The sequence below is a fragment of the Euprymna scolopes genome, chromosome 7, assembly GCF_053919585.1.
Source record: "Euprymna scolopes isolate OS-2025 chromosome 7, ASM5391958v1, whole genome shotgun sequence".
Lineage (NCBI taxonomy): Eukaryota > Metazoa > Mollusca > Cephalopoda > Sepiida > Sepiolidae > Euprymna > Euprymna scolopes.
In genome coordinates, this window is record NC_136488.1 from 26,560,889 (window position 1) to 26,583,911 (window position 23,023).

Below are 23,023 nucleotides of genomic sequence, written 5' to 3' on the forward strand. Positions count from 1 at the left end.
AAAATTAAACCTACTGTTCTCATCTTTGTTTTTATATTCACAACGTTTCGACAGATGTAACTTCCTTTAATTGCATCTACTAGAACTTCATGGGCCTTTAAACATCATCTTGTCTCGATATGTACCACTTAGAATTATTTTTACCATTACTCATATTGGAATTATTTTGCTGGAATTTTAATCTACCATTTATAATTATTGGTGCCCATATTGTATTCAGTTCTATAATAGGTCTATTCAGGATGACACTGTAGCCCAATATAAAAAAAATAGTAATTCTACAATAAGCAATAAGATTGCGTTTCAGATTTCTAAAATTCACACGAGAATTGTCAACATGGACCCATGACTTAACAGTTAACAGTGTTAGTTCCCAACGTAAAACTAACAAGGAATAACGTAGTAGTAGTAATAATAATAATAATAATAATAATAATAATAATAGCAACAACAACAATAACACTTATTCTCGGTTATGGCTGACGAAATGAGAGCAATAATGTACTCTCGTATATTAAATAAAGGGTTTATTTTGAAATTCCATCCAGGTTTCCTAGTTGGAAGGATACGACTGAAGAAGATCGGAGGTTATGTCCGCCAACAACGTTCTGAATGTAATCAAGATGTGAATAATAGTTAGAATAATCCAAATTATCAATACTCATTAGAGAAATTCCGAAACTAGATATTTTAAACTAACCGTAAAAAAACAGCTGATTTGTTGGACGCGCAAAATAAATAAATAAATGACGCGAAACGCACGCGTATAATACTAAAAAAAGAATAATGTTATACACACTACGTAAGAATAAAGAATATATCAATAAAGTTCAAGGAAAAAAAAAATGAAATTTATGTGATTTTAAAGTCTTACTTACCTTAGTAAACATGGCATGATAAGCCGAGTATTTTTTTAAGTCCCTCCTCATCCAATAATGATCGCCTGTATTTTCTCCACGTTTTTGTATATATTATTTTTAATTTCTTTTTAAGAAAAAGAAGAGGATCTTGCAGTCCCTTATGAATTTTCTCTAGAAAACTATTTCAATAACTTGTTGTATTTCAAAGAATAACTTCGGTAACGAACTCGGTAAAAAAAAAAACCCCACTTTCTCTAGTGTTAAGAGAAAAGAAAAAAGTGACATCAACCTTCCACCAGCATCTCTCTCTCTCTCTCTCTCTCTCTCTCTCTCTATCTCTCCCCCCTTACTTCAAAAATTACTTATTTCTAATCTACTTTAGCGACATATGTAACAAATAAGTTATTTCAGTAACGGGTAAGACTTTACGGGAAAGTATACTGTAGTTCGTTATTGCTTATTTCTCGGTATTTTTTTTTGTTTGTTTTTTTGGGGGTTTTTTAATTTAATTTCCGACTTACTTCAGTTCCACAGAAAAGCGCGCAATTTATTTTTGCGCTTTTTTGTTTGTATTTTTTTATATTTTTTTATTATTATTATTATTTTTTTAAGTACACAACACTTAATTTCAAGTTTGTTGTGTTTTATTTTCAGTCAACGCGTTGAATGTTGACTGTCGATAGATGTGATAACGCAAAGAAGGAAAGAGGCTAACAACATGATGTGCTGTGTGGTCTTGTAGCAGCCACAATCTCTTCTGCTGGGACGGAAAACGTGCCTGCTGCCGCCGCCCGCTAGAGGTCGCTTCCGTGCGGCGAACCAAAAAACGCTTACGTCTGAGGCAATTGAAACTACGGATGTCGATAAGTGCAATAAATTGCCGGGCGTCTTAATTCCAGCGTAATTGTCGATCTCTTTTTGAGGTTCTATTTTTCTTTAGAAAAGGAAGATTAATCTGATATCAAAAATATTGTTTATATATATATATATATATATATATATATATATATATATATATATATATATATATATATATATATAATATTAAAGTCGAACATTTGTTTCACTAAGTCTTTTTCTCTACATATTTTAAGACAAAATACATGCTAAAATATTCATCAGTTTTGAGATTGAGTTGGGTTTGAAAAAGCTTACATTTTAATTTGTTCTGTTTAGCCGTAATTTACGATTAACTCATCAAATGACCTAGCGTTTACTAACTTTCTGGCAATCCCTTTCTTTCACTGTATATTATTTGATCTTCTCTCTACAACATATCTCTTCGAGCAAGATCAAAGTGTAGAATCTGTTCTGATGCTGCACTTCAATTTTTTGTTCTCAGTTAGTGAAGGAGAAATCCTTCACAACTGAGAGTTTTTAATTTTTGTTCTTTTTCTCCACATTTAAAAAAACACCCTGGTGTCTAACTCTACCCTCGTGGAGAGGCAAAGTAAATAGGAACATATCTCTCTCTCTCTCTCTCTCTCTCTCTCTCTCTCTCTCTCTCTCTCTCTCTCTCTCTCTCTCTCTCTCTGTCACACACACACACACACATATATTTTTTTTTAATTTTCTTCCTTCGAAGATTGTAACACGTGGTATGGGACAGCCAAACCATGTGCTAACATTGCCCTGCTTTTTATTGAAACCAACCGAGAGCTCTTTTTAGTATACTCGTTGTTTCCTTAAGTGCAATTGACTGGATCTCTTTAGCACTTGGTAGGACTTCAGGTTCTTCTTTATATGTGTGTGTGTGTGTGTGTGTGTGATAAAATCAAACATGGGTCTAATATCGTAAGACATGATGCAGATATTCTTCAGATATTTTCGGATTTATGTGATCATGCACAATTATTTTCTTTTTAAAATTAAGCAGTTCCTACGTTTTGGAGGAGTCTGTGCTAGAAATATTAAAAATTAACATAATAATTATATCATTGTTCCTGCATTACAAAACAGTTATTGTCAAGAATGGACGTTTTATATATATATATATTGGAATATAAAATATAGAGAATATCACTGATAGTATCAATACTATTTAACTCATTCAAAAAATGAAGAGAAAAAGAGAGGTAACGATATGGGGAGATTTAGCAATGAGAAACACTAATTTTGGAATTTGTTTTTTATTTTTTAAATTTAACTGGCTTTGCAATCTCACTTCATTTTTTAAATACAATTAGAAGAATTCTTTCTTGACACTATTATAACAAACTAGGGATTGTCTTGTATCTTAGAAGATTCTTCTTTATCAAAATGGAGCATGTTTCCATTTGATCTGAGAATATTATCCTCCAAGGCATTACCTTTTTTCTTCAAGAGTTTTTTTTTGTTTGTTTTTTTTTCTTTTGTTTCTCGTCTAAGGCGCCCCTACCAGGAAATAGTGGCAGGTTCATTCCTGACTATTTTTGTACTCCTCCCAGCTATTGACTTTGTGCGACATTTTGCTACAATGGACAGCACATAAATAAAGTTGGGGAGGGGGGGGAGGTGAGCTCTACTTTTTATACTAGCTGAAGAATCCTTGTTTTCCCCCTGATTTTAGGATTTGGTCTGCAAGGGGTGTGACTATTTTGTCTTAATTGGGTCTGGTTTGGTTTGGCCATAGGCTATCCTCCTAGGAAATTCCTCCCCTTAGTCGATTTTCTCCTATTAGACAATATAACCCAAACTCAGTGAATGACTAGACATTAGCACATCTATAAAAAAAAAAAAAAAATAAGACAATGAAATCCATTTCTAACATTTACAATAACTTTATTAAAGTATCTTTGTTGTGGTATAAGTAGAAAGAAAATAAAGTAAAGAAATACATCCATGAGTATAGACAATCAGAAAAGGTTGTAGAGGCCATGTGGTGTTGAGTAAGTGTTCCATTAGTTGGGAATAGAGACGAGTTCATATCATAAAGAACAGGATGAATGTCTTGTTTGGAAGGAAAATATTTTTTTTTTCATATGTGAGAATGTGTGTATGGAGAAGTCCATATGTACACTGAAGTCAAGTGTGTGTGTGTGTGTGTGTGTGTGTGTGTGTGTGTGTGTGTGTGACATTATTAATTCCACGTGGGTGCAACTATAACTATGTTAGATTCTTGGGTATTGTTGATGCCAAAGCCCTTGGGCTCAGCAGGAAAGTTGCAGGCCAAGAGAAGTTTTGTGTTTTGTCTGAGCAACGTCGATGAGTTGTTACAGCTTCATCTCCCAGCCAAGGAAAAGAGAGAAACTAATGAACACTGCCATTTATCAATTCTGGCTGTATACACTGCTCAACTGAGAGATAGTCTCTGATTGGGTAAGCCAGGAAGGAAGTTAGATGCTTGCACCAATCAGCACTCTGCTTAAAAGTTAAGCATATAGATTCAAAATCATTAACTGCAGGCTGTTGCTGCTGCTGTTGTTGTACCACTGGTACACATTTTTTTAAAATATACATAAATTTTAAATCTCTAGAAGACTTACAATTAAACAAATTTGGATGGAAAAATCCAGTGTAAACCTTGACTTAGTAAAATGTATCCACCCTGAACATACATATCCCTGACAAATGCACTTAGCAACAAAATCATGGCCCTTCACTGTTGAGGTCTCGAAATAATCTACTCTTATAGTTTCTTCCCACAAACAGCTACACTTTGGAATTTCCTTCCACCTACCTGCTTCCCTGACTGAACTGATATGCAGAAGTTTAAATGTAATGTAAACCAACATCTTGTCAATCCTTCTTAGGCATAATCCCGAACAATAGCCCCTTACATTCAAGTGGCGATATGTCCTTGTTAGGAGTGAACACGAGTGAAAAAAATTTTTTTTTTAAATCATGAGATCCAAATCACGCATATATGGATCTTCAGTCAGATGAAACGATCGATGTCTTCATGGTAGAAATATGCAGACTTGCAGTTTTGCTTAGCAGCATATTGGATCGGTGCCTGCAATGTGCATTTATTGTTGAATTTCCTGAGCATGCAGAAGAGCCCTTACGAGAGTCCTCTCCAATGGAGGACCTAGATTTGCCATGCATGCTAGCACGAACTTATGCCATCTTGAACAACTGCGTTTGAGTTACAGAGCAGGTTACAGTAACTGCACAGATGTCACAATACACATAGAAAGAGAGATGCGCTCTCAAGATGTTATAAATGTAATGAACCCAATCATAGGACAAGCGATTGTCTCTTGGGATTCAAAGCACTCAGAGGTGCTGTTGAAAAGCCCAGAAAAATATCCAACAGCAGGGGCACATTGCTTGATATTGTCTATGAAACGGACAAAGATGAAAATTCAGTGCCAATCTCATCCCCGAAACTCTTGTAAATGGTGCATTGCTAGTGATGACTATCTGCATCAATGTAATACTATGTAAAGTTTTGGTGGAGACAGGATACATGTGGTCTCTAGAACGAAAGCCAGCAATCAGCGTGCTCACAGCCGATGGAGATGCACTTAGGTGCTGTGGAACTGCGGTAATGAAAGTTAGCATTAAAGCAAAGTTCACCATAACTATAGAAGCTTTGGTTGTAGATTCAGACTGACTAGGACTTTTTTGTTGCTTCGGCTGGATATAATCAAGCAATTGGGAGGAGTGGCTGTAACTTGTGTCAAAGAAGTGATGCTTCCACAGTGTGATTGATGAAATTGTGCTGCCATCACCATTAACAATACAGATTTCAACACAGAGTATTACAAGACTATATATATTTATCTTTCATCGTCAGCTTAATTAGAAATTTCCAAATTATTTGTATTCCTTTGTCAAACAATAAATTTTGTTGTCATTCTACATAATTTAATTCAGAATTTCCATATATATATATATATATATATATATATTTATATGAAAATTCTGAATTTCCAACATAATAGATGTATGAAGACTAAAGCCGCTTTCAGGACTGCCAGCAACCATTGTAAGAAAGTAATAAAGAATGCAAGAGAGTTGTATGCTCAGTCCGTCAAGTCCAAAGTAGCTGAGCAATGGCTTGGTTCCCACCAGTTTTGGCTAATAGCAAACAGAATCCTGAACAGAAGTATTGCAATATTTTGGACTTCTAATGGAGTAAATATTTAATTGCTGCCCACTTCAGCAAAATGTGGCACAAGGCCGGAAAGTGGGGACCCCGCAGGCTCCCCTAAAGAAAGGTCATTCCTGCAATTTTAAAAATTGCCTGAGTAACCCCATCGGCATTCCCCGGTCGGGGCTCCTCAGGCAGCAAGCAATAAACTTGCCCCACCGGAAAGCCCGATGGCAAAGCCTGGGAGGGTGGACCTCCTAAGTATTACCCAGGCAGTGTACCTCAGTCCAACAGGTGCTGGGCCAGTTCCCGGCCCCTCACCTATCGGGCTGAGTGTCAAGTGACGAATCCTTGACGTGTACTACCCTGTCTCCCTGCAGCTGAAGCTTCTAGGAGACACATCCCATCACAATGAACTTGTAATGGGGTATGATCCCACACAGTCGGACGATTCTATTTATAAACAACGCTGCTAGGAACTGACGAATTGAATTAATTTGTGTTCTGTTACCAACCAATCAGAAACCAGAATTGCTTCATAAATATTAAACCTTTTCTGGAGAAATTTCACATGTTTTTTTTTTCCGTCTCGACGCGGTAAGAATATTTTGCTCTGTGGAACTGTCTACTGGAAACAAGTCACCTCTCAGGACTTGCGTGTAACAACGAACCATCGGAAACTGTTCTGTCTACTGCAAACCAGTCATCTCTCAAGACTTGTTTAGAACAACGAACCATCTGAAACGTTTCTGCAACTAAACATAGCTTACACTTCTAGAGGTTATGCGCCCAGCGTGCGTCTTTATTTCGATGGATCCAAATCAAAATTCGAATTGTGGCAAGTTAAATTTCTAGGATATCTACGAATCCAAAAGCTACACAAAGTACTTCAAACAAAACCTGAAAACAGAAACAACCCCGACTTCATTGAAAAGAACACAACTGTCTTTGCGGAATTAATACAGTGTTTAGATAACCAAAGTCTATCACTGGAAATGAGAGAAGCCCTGGACGATGGCTACAAAGCATTATACATATTGAGAGAGCATTATTTATCGAAAGGAAAACCTAAAATTATTTCTTTATACACTGAACTGACTTCTCTAGAACGAATGGAAGCCGAAACTATTACTGATTATATTATAAGAGCCAAAACGACTACAAATTCTTTAAAAATGTCTAGTGAAGTTATAAGTGACAGTCTGTTAATTTCCATGGTTCTTACGGAATTACCGAGTGATTTCAAGCCATTTACCACCGGGATAGCCCAGAAAGAAAAACCCATGACTTTTAACCAATTCAAGGTAGCACTCAGAAGTTACGAAGAAACTGAAAAAATGATCACAGAACAAAACGAATCCACAAATATCATGAAATTTAAAAATACACACATAAAAACACCAAAATTAAATTATACCCATGCCAGGAATAAAAACCACAACTTTGCCAAAAACAATTTTTCTCCGAAAAGTGTTACATATAGGGGTTTCATTAAAAGAGTCTTAGTGAGAGAAGCTTAGAAAGAGTCTTATTAGAAGTGATGCTTAGAAAGACTCCGAGAGAGATGTGTTGTAAGAGTTCTAGAGAAATTTATTAAGAGGGATGTTGAAAGGTCTCAGAGAGAGAGATTTTTGTTGTAAGAGACTTTTAGAGATTGTTTGTTTATAACGATTCTTATATATTAAATGTTCATTCTTAGATGCGTAGAAGAAGAAAGCTCTTTGAGTGAGGAGACAGTGTTCGCTGTTCAGACATTGTGTAGACATGATGTAGATTCTCATTGTGGATATGAGAAGTCGAGATGTGTATGAAAAGACATTTTATAACACAAATATATAATACAATTTCACTTTACCTTTTTGTAAGAATCATAAGACAAGATGAGCTTTACAAAACACATGATGGTTTATTTCGTCACGAGCGGCCGTGATTCCATCATCAAGAATTCAAAGTTTCACATTTTTTTCTTGAAGTGACGTCTCGCTCCTAAACGACTGACTCTCTCTGAGTTTTCTCACTGACTGTGTCTTCTCTAACTCTATCCCTAGAACTTTCTATTTTCCGTGACGTCATACACATGTTAAAACATGTGCCTTCTTTCACGTGTTCTGGACATACGTGTCCAAAACTTTTCCTATTTTTCAGTAACCTATTTTTCCAATATGTTAAAAACATTATCTTATAAGCTGCATTCTTTCAATTTAAAATTTCATAACAAACTTGAGAGTTCACATTCTTTCCTTGAAATATTTATCTATATTCTAAACAAATGTTTGTTTTACATTTTTAAATTCTCACACGTAATCTATTTCTAAAACTAAATTACGAGGTTCAAATTTCGCCTATGCTACTTCAATTTCATTTTAACTAAATCTCTCTATTTTTATACTTACATGAAAAGGGGACAGCCCTTATCATGTAACAAAAGTACAAAAATTATTTGCTATAATTGTGGACGACCTAATCACAAGAGTTTCCAATATAGATACAGGACTCAAAATGGCGACTACATTAAAAATGTAGAGAGCTCTGTTAGCGAACATACATTTTTATTTTCGTGTACGTTTAATGCTTCAACAAACAATAATAATTTTCTTGTCGATTGTGGGGCCACGGCACATGTGATTACAAAGGAATCTGATTTTATCAATTTTGACCCCAACTTTAAGCCACAAAATCATTTTGTAGAACTAGCTGACGGGAGTCGATTAAATGATATCGTTTTGAAAAGAGGCAATGCGAAAATCTCGCTAAAGAACAATAAAAGTGAACTGTGTTTCTGTATTCTAGAAAACGCTCTTCTAATCCCAAAATTTAAACAAAATATATTTACTGTACAAGCTGCCATAAAACAAGGTGCAAATATAAACTTTAGCCCCAATAAATCAAAACTGGTATACCCGAATAGAACTGTATTTGACATTAAAGAAAATAAAAGACTATATTATTTAAATAGCGTAGTCCCATCGAAAACCGCCTGCCATGATCTACAGACATGGCATAAAATTCTTGGACACTGCAATATTCCTGATATCAAAAAGTTGCCGACTGTAGTTGATGGAATGAAAATACAAACATCAAAAAACTTCAACTGCGACGTCTGTACGCAAGGGAAAATGACAACCTATCAAAGCAAGATACCAGACAAAAAGGCCAAAAAAGTCCTATCAATGATGCATTGTGACTTGAACGGTCCCGTGGAACCGATGGCCAGAGAACATTATAGATATGTGTTGAATTTCGTAGATGACCATTCAGGTTTAATAATGGTTTACTTTTTAAAGAACAAATCTGATACCCTGCTAGCAACTAAAAAATATCTAGCCAACATGGCTCCCTACGGTGAAGTCAAGTGTATTCGCTCTGACAACGCTACGGAATTCACTAATAAAGACTGAACTTTTACTAATTAACCATCATATCAGGCATGAAACATCAGCTCCTAGATCGCGACACCAAAAAGGGGCTGCTGAACGTGCGTGGCAGTCACCTCTCAAGACTTGTTTAAAACAACGAACCATCTGAAATATTTCTGAAACTAAACATGGCTTACACTTCTAGAAGAAGCGTGTGCTCTATCCCAACTATCATCAATAGACCTGAGGTAATCTCGTCAGCATCAGACAAAGCCAAACTCTTTGCCAAGAACTTTGCAGCTAATGCTACTCTTTGCGACCAAGGCCGCCAACCCCCAATATTTCCTCCTGTATCAGTAAACACACTATGTGATATACGTATATCTGTACGTGATGTTGCCAAGCTAATCAAAAATCTTCATTCCAGTAAAGCAACTGGCCCTGATGGTATTCCAATTATAGTACTCAAAAAACTTCAACCAGAACTTGCGCGCATACTTACAAAACTGTTTAAATGTTGTCTTAAGGAGAATTGCTCTTCCCATCACCCTGGAAAATCTCATCAGTATGCCCTGTATTTAAGAATTCAGGTGATCGCTCATCCCCCTCTCAGTACAAGCCAATAAGTCTTCTGTGCGTCATGAGTAAGTTGCTGGAATCTGTTAAATACAGAAGTAATCAACCATCTCAACAAAAATAACCTTCTTAGTGACACTCAATATGGTTTCCGTTCTGCTAGATCTACAGCAGATGTGCTTACAGTTATATCTCATAGGATTAGCAAATCTGGGCAGGAGCTACTAGAAATTACTTGTCCTGCCTTGACAAGAGTTCAAAATAGACTTCGTAGCCACGTAGGAGATGCCCTTTTCTCTTCCCTGCAACCTCTCTCACAGAAGAGATATTGCGAGTTTGTCTCTGCTTTATCGTTATTTTCATGGCAAGTGCTCGACTGAGTTTCAATCTATGGTACACCCCTCGCCAAACTTTCACAAGAAACACTCGTCTAGTTAAAAACACTATCAATAATTCCCCCCACTCTTTATCTATGCCTAAACCTATACGTAGATTACATGAACAAAGCTTCTTTCTTAGAGCTGCATGCCTGTGGAATTGTCTTCCGTTTTCCTGCTTTCCAGCTGACTACAATATGGTTGTCTTCAAGTCCAACATAAACAAGTTCTTGATGAGCCATTCCACTTAACAAATTTACCGAATTTCCATTACTAACGATTACTATATTGTCCAATTGACTACTGTACACTCTTTAACCCTTATCCTCGAGTGGTCTTTGAGCCTTGATAAGTAGTTATGCCGATGTAAAAAAAAAATTACAACAAATTTTATGGTTTGACAAAGGAGTACAAATAATTTGTGAATTTCTAATTGACGATGAAAGATGAATTGCTGTTTTTCTCGTCTTTTTATTTTTCGATCCCATTTGACTGGAGATCAATTTCTCTTTGGGCTACTGCACTGTCCGAAAAAAACAATTTTCATTATTTCGGCTGCTTTGAAAACTTTCCAACCGGACTATGTGCATAATTAACTGGATTTAATTTTGGACCCCATTATCTCTAAAGAACTATTTTCGCCTTTCAGATTATCTTGAAAGAATTTTCATACAAGTTGAAATATTATGCACAGTTTGTTTTTATAGTTTTTTACATATGCAACATATTTTTCACTTGTTTTTCTAGGTAATTTATGACTACAATAAATTGCGGTTTCACTTAATGCCATAACTAGCAAATTCTAGCATTGCTACAAATATAATTTGCTGATTTCTTTCTGTCCTCTGGTGAGAAGAATAGCAAGAATAGCATTCTTTGAAACTCCACGGAATAAGGACTTTGTAAATTGTATTCAGTCGAACAATAAATTTTGATTGTAAAGTTCAACTTACAGTTTGAATTTTCTTTCTCTTATAATAAGCTCTACTCTCTATTGCGTATTGAGCTTGTTTATTCGGTTGGGATTAAAATATTTATATATAAATACTGGTATTTATATTAGATTATAGTTTGCCATTGAGTATATCAGTAAAACACTACATCCTTTTGATTTCATTACTTATATATATATATATATGCGAGGGGGCATTCCAAAAATAATAGATGAGAGGGGATTGCGAATTGCATTGTTATGATGACTGAACCTATGCATTTATGATCTGAAAGTCTCATCTCTCTGTTGCTTATATTGATGGTGTGAGACTCTAAGAAAGCAACCCCTGTCATGGGCGTGCATCAGAAGCACAGGTGCATCATTGAATTCCTCCATGCAGAAAAAAATGAACTGCTCAACATCCACTGTTGAAACTTTATGAAGCTCATGCAGTTGATATCAACACAGTTAGGAGATGGGTTCATGGCATCATGTTACAGAGAGAGAGAGAGAGAGAGAGAGAGAGAGAGAGAGAGAGGTGAGTAAAAGTGGAGTGTAGACACGTTTACCAGAACCGAAGGTCAGCTGACCAGATTACGTATGAGTGACGTGGTCAGGTTGGCTAGATCTGTGAGATTTGATTTGGACACAGAAGACAACGGACGGCTTCCCGTTATCTCCTCCTCTCCACGGGGGGAGGGGGGGACGAACGCTGACGTGTGTAGAAGAAGAAACCACACAGGCCGATTTCACTTCCACCTTCTGCAGGACCTCTGGGGAAAGTGAAATAAAAACTATAAAACCCATTCATCATCTTGGAGTGATAAATCTTCGTCAAACAGGTATCAAGTCTCCCTCCAGGATGAGAAATTTCCAGATGGTCCAACATCGAAGAAGCAGAGGTAGGTTCTGAAAATACATGACACACACACGATTCCCTTTATGATAATCAAACACACAACCCTTTATATTAGAGACAATCATACGCACACGGAATCCTTTTATGTTATACACCAAACGTAAATGGTGCCCCTCGATGATAACCAATATATAACAATCAGAGATATGAGTGGCAAAGCGGGCTCCGGACGCTCATGCACGGCCACCACTCCATCACTGGCAAAAGTGCATTGAGAATGGTGGTGACTATGTCTGAAGCATAAACGGTCGCTATTTTAATAGTACCACTCCTATATTTGTAGCTTTTCAATTTTTTTTAAGTTAAAAAATAGGATGCATTACTTTTTGGACGATCCTCATATATATATTTTTATACAGGAATCACCACTTATCAAGGCCTAGAGGCCACTTGAGGATAAGGGTTAATGGGTATACATTAGTCAATGTGATTATTGCATGGTAAACATAAGTAGTGGAATTTTTGTAAGTTGGATTACCTACGGGGACGGTTCATCTAGAACTTGTCTACATTGGTCTTAAAGACAATCAGATTGTAGTCAGCTGGAAAACAAGCAAATGGAACATAGTTCCACAGATGGGCAGCTCTAAGAAAGAAGCTTCGATCATGGAATCTACATTTAGGTTTAGGCACAGATAAGAGTGTGGGAAACTATTGGTAGTGGTTCTGGTTAGACGAGTGTTTTTCGTGAAAGTTTTGCGGAGGGGGGGGGGTTAGATTGAAGCTCATCCTCCACTAAGCTGCAAAGTCTATGTTGAACTCTGTCAAGGCACGCCAGATGTGGCAACAGTACTCCATCATTGTCTGTACCTGGCTTTTATATAGGTAGAGAATTGCATCAGAAGTGAGATATCTACTGGAGCGGTAGAAGGATCCTACCATTTTTCCAGCGACCTTGGCAACAGATTTGATATATAAGTTCCATTGCAGATCGCGAATAAATGTCAAGCTCAGAAGCTTGTCAAAACATGAAGCCTCCTCAATACAAGAGCCATTCATTTCAATTGATGCCAGATGGGCGTCAGAGCGTTGATGATGTAAAGCAAGAAGCTTGGTTTTAGATGCATTAAAAGTAACCAGCCACCTCTTTCCCCATTGTACCCGTGCTCAAGATCAGAGGAGAGAGAATCAAAGAGAACTTTGTTGTTTACAGTTTTTGATGTGCTACCATAGATTGTAGTGTCGTCAGCATAAATGTTTACGAATGATGTAAGGATGTGATGTGGAAGATCATTAATGTAGATCAGGAAGAAAGTTGGGCTCAGGATAGACCCCTGAGGGTCTCCAGCATTAATACCGAGAGCTTCTGATTTTTGCCCATCAACGACTACTCTTATGAACCTATCAGAGAAAAATGATTTAATAATATATATAAGTCAATGTTTGTGTGTTATCGAAATCGATATGTTAACAGTTAAAAAATCCAAATAAATTTTAATTAGGGTTAAATTTTTCAAGAAATCTGAAGACTCCAATTAATTTTTTCTTTAATTCCATCTGGAGTCACAGTGAAATTATCGGGTTGGTCCATAAAATAACTTGACATTTAAAAAAAAAAAATAGATTTTCTTCATTTCACACAAAAAAATAAAATTACACAAAGAATATTTCAAGCATCTCAGATTCTATTTTCAAAAATGTGTGGTGGTGAAGTTTATATATTGCGTCAAAATGAAAATACGCATACACTCACCTGAAAAACAAAAGCATATAAAAACATTCTAAGCCAATCAGATGCATTTTTTTCTGTAATTATACAAATTACCGTTTTCAACCCAACCTGAATAAAGTTATAAAGCCCAGAATTTTTCCCTCAATAAGCGGTTGAGCCGAAATCCGCAACAGATCTAAGATCTACGTTGTATCAGCCCCCCCCCCATTCGCCCGTCTGTTGAGTCTTGGGTCTGCTACTGTATTTCAACTCATGTACACACAGTCATAAACATATGCATGCAGACATTAACGAACATACAGACACACAAATCATTAATTCTTTCACATTATTGTATGCTCATCAAAAACCATAAATTTATTCATTGAAATACTCCCAACCTTTTTCATTGAACTTTCTTTTTAATATGAAAATAAATGAACATTGACTCTTAATTAATAACTTTTAATGAAATATAATTTGTATCATTGAGTGGAGAAGTTTTGATTACAAGTTCCTGAAATTCATAAATTACCTCCCTGACAAAATTTCCTCTGAGATGGGTATATATGCTGATGACACCACACTCTATAACAGGCAGGACAGGAAAACAAATGAACACATATCTAAAGAAATGGCAGAAACACTAGAGGATGACCTCCAATCTGTAGTTGAATGGGCACAAAAATGGATGGTCACGTTCAATGCCGCTAAGACTAAACTAGTTTCATTCAATAATACAAGAAACCTTCTCTACCACCTATTGGAATGGCCAACGACTCTTTATCTGAGAGTACGTCTTTCAAGCTCCTTGGCCTAACGTTCACAGGAAACATGAGTTGGAACAATTACATCGAGGGCATTGCCAGGAAGGTAGGTTCTTTCTACCGTGCTAGAAAACTACTAACACCCGAAAGTATCCTGTACCTCTATAAGGCAACCATTCGCCCATGTATGGAGTATTGCTGTCATATTTGGGCTGGTGCATCTGCTACTAGTCTCTCGCTCCTTGACAAGGTTCAAAAGAGAGTCGCAAATCTGATAGGCCCTGAACTGGCATCTAAGCTTCAGCCTCTGTTCCATCAACGAAACGTTGCATCCCTCTGCCTGTTCTACAAGTATTTTAATGGTGAATGCTCTGACGAACTGCAAGCACTTGTGCCCCCAGGACGTGAACACCCTCGACAGACCCGCAGGCTGCAAAATCCCACCCCCACACAGTAGAGATCCCTAGATGTAAAAGATCTTTCTACTCCAGTAATTTCTTCCCCAGAACCGCTAGACTTTGGAATTCCATTCTAGGTCCCTGCTTCCGCAACTGTACTGACGTGCAGAAGTTCAAGTGTAACGTGAACCAACATCTTGCTGCCCAAATCCCTACATAGTAGCCCAGTAGTTCTTGCCCCTGATAGTAGCCCCCTACACCAAAGTGGCAATGTGCCTTGTTTGGGGTGAAAATGTAATCAAAAAAATTTTGTTTTTAAATCATATAGAATTATGTCTTATTTTAAAACTTTAAAGAAATGTAGTTTTTTTTTTTTAAGAAAACACAACCAAGCTAACAGTTTTTATTTCATTATTTGACCTTATATGCCAAATGTTATTTTTTAAAACATTTCTTTTAAAGCAAATATTATAAACGTGACGATATTTGAAATCATTTTTCCTAAAAAAACCTTCCGGCCAGTAATATATCTCCATGCGGGCAACTGAATATGACTGATTAAATTTATATTCTCATAAAAGTTGAATAGAAAGATCTGTTGTTACATTTGGAGTAGAAAGATCTGCTATTACATCTGGAACAGAAAGATTTGCTGTTACATCGGAAGTAGAAATATCTGCTGCTACATCTAGAATAGAAAGATTCCTGTAACATCTGGAGTAGAAAGACCTGTTATTACATCTGGAGTGGAAAGATCTGCTGCTACATCAGGAGTTGAAATATCTGGAGTAGACAGATCTGCTGTTACATCTGGAGTGGAAAGATATGCTGTTAAATCTGGACACATCTGCAATGATGTTACAGTAATCATTGGGGTTTTCAGATAATTCACCAATGATCAGACATAAGCTTGCATTCATATGGGTAAAGAGCAAACCAACCCTTCTTGATCTATTGTGCTACCTCTTGCTTGGACACTTCTCTGACTGCACCTGTTTAATTGCTTCCTCATGAGAGCAAAGGTAGATAATAGGTTGGTTTTTAATGTGGGAAAAATCCAGCTTCCCAAAAAGGAGTACTCTGGATTGGAACAAAAAGTAAAATTGCCTCGGTCTAGCAAGATTTCTTTTTCTCTGGCCGAGGACAGAAAAGTTTAAGTGTAGTATCTGAACAAATACTATATTTTGTTCCCAGTCAACCGACATCAAATATTCTATAATACAGTTTTTCAGTTAACTGGGCACTGCCTTTCATCCACTTCCATTATGCTGTAGCAATCATCAATAAGGATTTATTTTCTCTCGCGGATAAATGTTCCTGCTAGGTGATTAGGCTACACACTGACGAATCAACTTGCAGGGCGTTTTAATTTCATCTATCCCATCAAGAACTACTTCAAACACTATGGGAATCACGGTTAATGAGCAGAGAGAACCCTGGAAGCAACAAGGAAAAACATCCCTTCTCTATCTATCTATCTATCTATCTATCTATCTATCTATCTCGACTATCCCTGTCCACTGGACGCTCCAACATTGACGATCTTTGCCTGAAGATAACTGTTGATCGACCTGTGACCAACAAAGAACTTTTTTTTCTTCACTTGGACACCGTCCAACTTTCTTCCAGTTAAATAAATCCTTTTGTGGCTAAACTTAAAAGAGGTTTTGCTTTTCCTTTCGTGCGGCATATTCGTTATTAACATGTACAAGTGCAACTCACATTTCTATAGTATCATCCATTTAGTTTAATTTAAATGCGCTTGAAAATAGTGTTTTTGGTTAATGAAAAAGTTTCTTTTCAACTTTCACTTTCTATTTAGCGGAAGTCTTGCCAGTCTATAATGGGGAAGAGTCCACACATAGGCGGCTATAGTAAACATATTGAGTCCATGATGCTTCTTGTCAAACGCCAGGGCAAAATGGCCTGGAAGGCACCCTAAGAGAAAAGATTGGGATTGGAAAAAATGTTGTGAGATGAGTCAGCTCGCTTTTGTCTTCTAGCCAGTAAAGAGGAAGTAAGCAGTGGTAACCCTTTATCAACTTCTATCACATGTGTTGGTACAGGTTTCGGTTCTGCCCAGTCCCAAAACTACCGACCAGCTTTAATAATTACTAAACGTACAACAAGTATAAACGACAAGAATTTATTAACAAACATGAAAACATGACAACACTGCAATTCAGAACATTAAGGTAAAAAGATTACTCACTTCAATAGTGGGGTTTACGGGAGGAGTGAGGACTGTATTCTAGAGTTGTACTCTGCCTGTCCAACATTGTCTTTTAGGAGAAGAACTTTTTGCATCCGTGCCTCATGTGTATGGACTCTCCTCTCCTTTTTCTTAAGGGACCTCACTCCTTACCCTACACCGGTAATCCGGTGCTCTTATTTATTCCCCTACAGTACTCCCCCCCAAAATACGGAGTACCTGAAATAAATGGGCAACATTTTTAATTTTATTTAAACCGTCACAAAATTTTTTAAATGTGGTGGCCATCTGACATGTCTACCTGACCGTGTCTTTTTCTTTTCTACTTTCTGAAGCGTCATATCTACCGGCATGGCGTTTGGGGGTGATACTTTCAGATATGTCTTTTCCAGTGCTGCGGGTTTTAACCTGTCTACCGAAATGTTTTGTTCCTCATTCTTGATAAGCACCTTGAAAAACTTATTTTGTCTCTCCACAACCTTAAAGGGGCCATGATACAGCGGTTGCAGGGAATGCCTCCTTTCTGTATCACTGATAAAGACGTGCGTGCAAGTCTCTAAACCCTTAGGTACATATGGGACCATGTTCCTATTCGAGCCTGAGGGAGAATATGCCATCTTGGCCATTTTTGTTGTTAGCCTGTCGACAAACGCTGTCATGTCCATAACTTTTTTTGGTGCTTCAAAAAAATATTGTGCTGGCAACCGCAATGTGGTTCCATATAGAGCCTCCGCTGCTGAGCACTCCATATCTCTTTTCACCGTTGTCCGCAGTCCCAACAATATTAGTGGCAGATGTTCTAACCATCTTGTATTGTCCGTAAGCTGTGCCCGTAAGGAGGCTTTCAGACTGCGATGTAGTCGCTCGACCATGCCGTTTGCCTGGGGGTGATAAGCCGTGGTGTGTATACTCTTGGTGCCCAAAAGTTTTGCAAGTTTATGAAAAAGGTCTGACTCAAACTGTCGACCTCTGTCTGATGTAACATTTTGTGGTACACCGAATCTGGCCACCCAGCCAGCAAGGAATGTCCTGGCAGTTGTGTATGCCGTCATGTCTGGCATCAGTAGAGCTTCAAACCATCGTGAGAATCTGTCGATACATGTCAGCAGATAGCACTGACCTTCACATGTCGGAAATGGTCCGGTGATGTCGATATGAATGTGCTGAAATCTCTCATCTGGAACTGGAAACGTGCCTAGAGGAGCCCGCGTGTGATTACCGACCTTGGCTTTTTGACACTCCACACACGTTTTCACCCACGCTCTTGTATCAGCTTTTATTCGCGGCCAGACATATCGGTCTGTTAGTAGCCTTACAGAGGCATTGGCCCCTGGATGCGATAGACCGTGTACTGCCTTAAATATGTCTTTGCGTAGCGATGCTGGAACGTATGGTCGCAGTTTGTTTGTGCTTGTGTCACACACAACTTTTGTGTGGCTGGTAGGGTTAGTAATTGTCACTAGGTTCAATGAAGTTGGATTATTCTGCAGGAGATTTTGTAAATGTTCATCCTTCTGTTGTTCTTTAGACAAGGTGTCGACGTCAATTGCCGGCTGCAACAGGAAGGAATTAATTCCCCGCGATAAGGTGTCTGCTGGGATGTTGTCTGCTCCCTTAATGTGCCGGATATCCGATGTCAATTGAAGGATATAATCCATCTGGCGAATCTCTCTGGGAGAATATTTGTCCAAGGAAGACTGTAAAGCGCCTAAGAGGGTTTTGTGGTCCGTGAGGATATGGAACTGCTGACCTTTCAAGAGCTGCCAGAAATGGCGTATCGCGGAGAATGCAGCTAACAGCTCTCTGGAAAATGTACTATAGCGTTTCTCAGTCTCTGTTAATTTTTTTGAGAAAAAGGAAATGGGTTTCCAGTCCGCCTCACATTTTTGTTGTAGGACCGCTCCAATTCCAATTGCGGATGCATCCACTGCTAGGCACAGCTCCTGGTTGGGTTGGATGTGAGACAATTTTGCAGTCTCCTGCAACATAGCCTTGATCTTGTTGAATGCTTCTACCGCGTGCTCTGAAAATACAATGTCACACTTCCTCACATTTGTCAACAAACTTGTCAATGGTAAAAGTACTTGTGCACAGTGAGGTAAGAACCTACGATAAAAGTTTATCAGCCCCAAGAATTGATGCAGCTGCCTCATTGTGGCAGGGATAGGGAAATTTTGAATGGACTTGACCATCTCTGGTGATAGGGATATTCCCCCCTCTGAAATATGGTGTCCTAAAAAAATTACTTCGGATTGACCAAAAGCACATTTTAATGGGTTTAGGACTATCCCATATTGCTTCAAACGTTCGAAGACCTGTCGCACATGACCGATGTGTTCCTTTCTAGTTTGGCTAGCAGTAAGTACATCGTCAATATATGCACAGACGAATGGCAAATCTGACAATACCTGGTCTATGAACCGTTGGAATGTTTGTGCTGCATTCCGCAACCCAAAAGGAACTCGCATGAACTCGAACATCCCGAATAGGATGATGATAGCCGTTTTAGGAATGTGTTCGGGCTCCACCGGTATTTGGTGATATGCTCGAATTAAATCCAATTTTATAAAAAAACGGTTATTTTGAGCCACTGCTGTCACGTCCTGGACATGTGGTACTGGGTATCTATCTGGTTTAGTGACTGCATTCAGTGCTCTGTAGTCCCCACATGCCCGCCATGTGTTAACACCTTTGTTGACAAGATGAAGAGGTGAAGCCCATTCGCTCTTTGAAGGGCGAACTATGCCTAACTTCATCATTTGCTGAAATTCAGCCTTGGCCGCTGTTACCTTTTCTGGTGCTAAGCACCTAGCTTTGCTATGAACGGGCAGACCATTTGTTTCGATATAGTGTGTGGTGGAGTGTGGCAAAACGTCCCTATGGAAAGAAGGCACTGAAATTGAAGGGTATTCCTTCAAGAGACTCAGAAAATCGTTATCCTGGTTTGCATGTGCCACTGCTGGACACAATGGAGTACCAGTCCTAACTACCCCACACGCTGTGAGATGTGTTTCTGGATCTTTCAGATACTGACCTGTTATATCCACCACCAAACCGAACGCCTGTAAAAAATCGGTACCTAAAATAGCACTGTCTACATCCGCCACTGTAAAAATGTGAGTAAATGTTCTATGCAGGCCTAAATTAAGGTCCATACACTTCTCCCCATATGTGTGTATTAACGAGCCATTCACAGCTAATAGTGTGAATTTACAGGGAGGGGATTTCTTGTCGGCTGCAGTCGCAGGAATGAGAGACACCTGTGCCCCGCTGTTCGCCAAAAAGGACGTACCTGAGTTTTTGTCCACCACATACAATAGGCGGCCTGAACGAGATGCACCGACAGTTGATGCCGCATTCTTCTGTCGGTTTAAGCTTTTCCCGAACTCCTGTAGCTACACGGTGGGATACAGGAATTTGCCTTCTCCCCAAATCTCTTGTGCTTCCAGCAAATGGTCCTATCCTGCCTCCGTTCTCTGGAGTGGCTGTGCGCACCCCCCCCCGCCTTTGCTTATTCTCGAGGGTAAGTCTTGCGATGTCCTCCGCCATTTTGTTCATGCGAGCTTCCAATCTGGTCTGTCCCTCCATTAGTTTGGAGAGTAGCTCGTTTTTCTCCGATGTCTGAACGCCAACCACCGTTGACGGCCGTGTTGACATTATATCGGCAGTATGGTCGGCTATCTCAGCCACTCGTTCCACTGGCATAGATTCATCTTGTGCAGCTATTGCAACCTTATACTCGGGTGGTATGCGCTGTAGGAAGATGTGTTTGACAATATTATTGTCCATTGTCCCTTCAGCCAACTTCTGCAGGCGCTTTAGAAACTGTGACGGCGTGCTATCCCCCATCGTTTCCTGTTCTAATAATTGTGAGATTCGCCTGTGTGCTGAAACTGACACAGCAGTTGTCACTCTTTCTCGTAGGGTGTCATATGGTTTCTCCGTGGGAGGAGATATAATTAGGTTTCTCACTTCGACGATAACATCCTGAGGTAATATAGTCGCCACATGGCAAAACTTTTCAGTCTGTCCTGATATCGTTTTCTGCCGAAAATATAAATCTAGCTGTGTGAAAAACAAAGCAGGGTCATTCCGTACATCCGTTGGAATCAGACTGAATGTGGGCGACGCCATTTCACATTTATTTATTATTATTATTATTATTATTATTATTATTATTATTATTATTATTATTATTATTATTATTATTTATTTTTATCTTATTTATTTATTTATAGCGACAGTTAGCTAGATGACACCGTATAGTAGTAATAGTAGGGACAGAGCAAGAGGAAGACGAAGTGTGACGTAGTGTTCACATCAGCCAATCACGAGACTGGCGCCGCGTGCAAATTGAAGAAGACGCGGTCGGCCATATTTGTTGTACGAGAAAAATGTGAATATCCTGATGAAAGGATAACGATACTTGTATAAAATAAATCTCGGCACAAAAACGTAACTAGTCATTATTTTATTTATTTTTTTTTAATTTACGTATGTAAATGTTTTGTTTATTTATTTTTAACTACTCTGACGCCGGGATTCATGTTATGGATTATTTTTATTTAAAAATAAACTTTAATTTTACGCATTTTCCTTTTGTTATTAAAACATAAAAAAACGTTGCTTTGCGTATTCTATGTTGTTAGTTGGGGTCACCACTGTTGGTACGGGTTTCGGTTCTGCCCAGTCCCAAAACTACCGACCAGCTTTAATAATTACTAAACGTACAACAAGTATAAACGACAAGAATTTATTAACAAACATGAAAACATGACAACACTGCAATTCAGAACATTAAGGTAAAAAGATTACTCACTTCAATAGTGGGGTTTACGGGAGGAGTGAGGACTGTATTCTAGAGTTGTACTCTGCCTGTCCAACATTGTCTTTTAGGAGAAGAACTTTTTGCGTCCGTGCCTCATGTGTACGGACTCTCCTCTCCTTTTTCTTAAGGGACCTCACTCCTTACCCTACACCGGTAATCCGGTGCTCTTATTTATTCCCCTACACATGCTTAACTTGCCTGAGAGATGGTCTCTGATTGGGCAAGCCAAAAAGGAAATTGAATGCTTGCACCAATCTGTGCTGAGCTTATAATTCAAACAGATTCAAAATCGTAAACTGTGAGCTGTCACTGCCACTGTGGCCATCTGTAATCGTTACTGCTGCTGTGATGTAGCTACTGGGTGTGTATAACAATATTGTCAGTAAATATTTAACGAGTCTCTATTAACTTATGAGCGTTAAACGTTTTGCTATGTGATTCATCTAGTGTATATTTATGACAGTACATATAACATTTATGATCGTCTTAACTGTGTTGTGATGTGTGATTGTCTAGTATTCCCTATTGTATGTTGATGTGTGTATACATATATTAACAGTTTATCGACAGGGTGTAAACAAAAGATGGACATCATTGTCGATTGGAACACCAACAAAGACATATACCTCCCATCTTCTTTTCATGCATACTGAAATTAAAGGTGTTTTTCTCTGAAAGGGAAAACGTTCAGGCATGAATTATTGAAAACTGCTGGGTCCTTCAGCATCACTTTCTCTCTCACTTAAAGCCGGAACTTTTTTTAGGGAGGGACTTTCCTCTCCTCTCACTGTTTTCTCTGCTGGAACAAAAGCACAGTCACCTATCCGTCCAAGTTCGGTCTTTTATTCCTCTGAAATCTCGGGAATTCCCACGGTTAGTCTCGCCCCCTTTCCCATAAAATCAACCTTCTTCTTCCTCTTCTTCCTCTTCCAGCCCTTGTGTATTGACAGCAAACAGAACAGACTTTCTGTCTTTTGGAGACGATCTATTGCTAAGTAGTTAAGTTCATCACATTTGAAGCACTTAGTTCTGGTACATTTTCTTCTGATTTTTTATGCTGTCCACTGGTTCCATTAATGTCATAATTAAAGTCCTTTTCTTTCTCGTGACGTCACCAAACTGGCCGTT

At 38.4% G+C, this 23,023-nt stretch overlaps 2 protein-coding genes across 5 annotated transcripts in view; one reads left to right on the forward strand and one right to left on the reverse strand.

Annotated features, from left to right (window-relative positions):
- LOC145279663 (gamma-1-syntrophin-like) overlaps positions 1–1,673 on the reverse strand; it is a 686,561-nt gene extending 684,888 nt beyond the window's left edge. For 2 of the 4 annotated variants that reach the window (XM_080130909.1, XM_080130907.1), the window contains exon 1: positions 879–1,619. The gene's annotated coding sequence lies outside the window, so the exon portion shown is untranslated. Of the gene's footprint in view, positions 1–878 lie in introns of all 4 variants that reach the window. The other 2 variants (XM_080130906.1, XM_080130908.1) reach the window with 2 other exon arrangements.
- Positions 1–23,023, forward strand: part of LOC145279665 (EF-hand domain-containing protein 1-like) — a 208,936-nt gene that overhangs the window by 7,544 nt on the left and 178,369 nt on the right. The gene's annotated exons all lie outside the window — the stretch shown is intronic.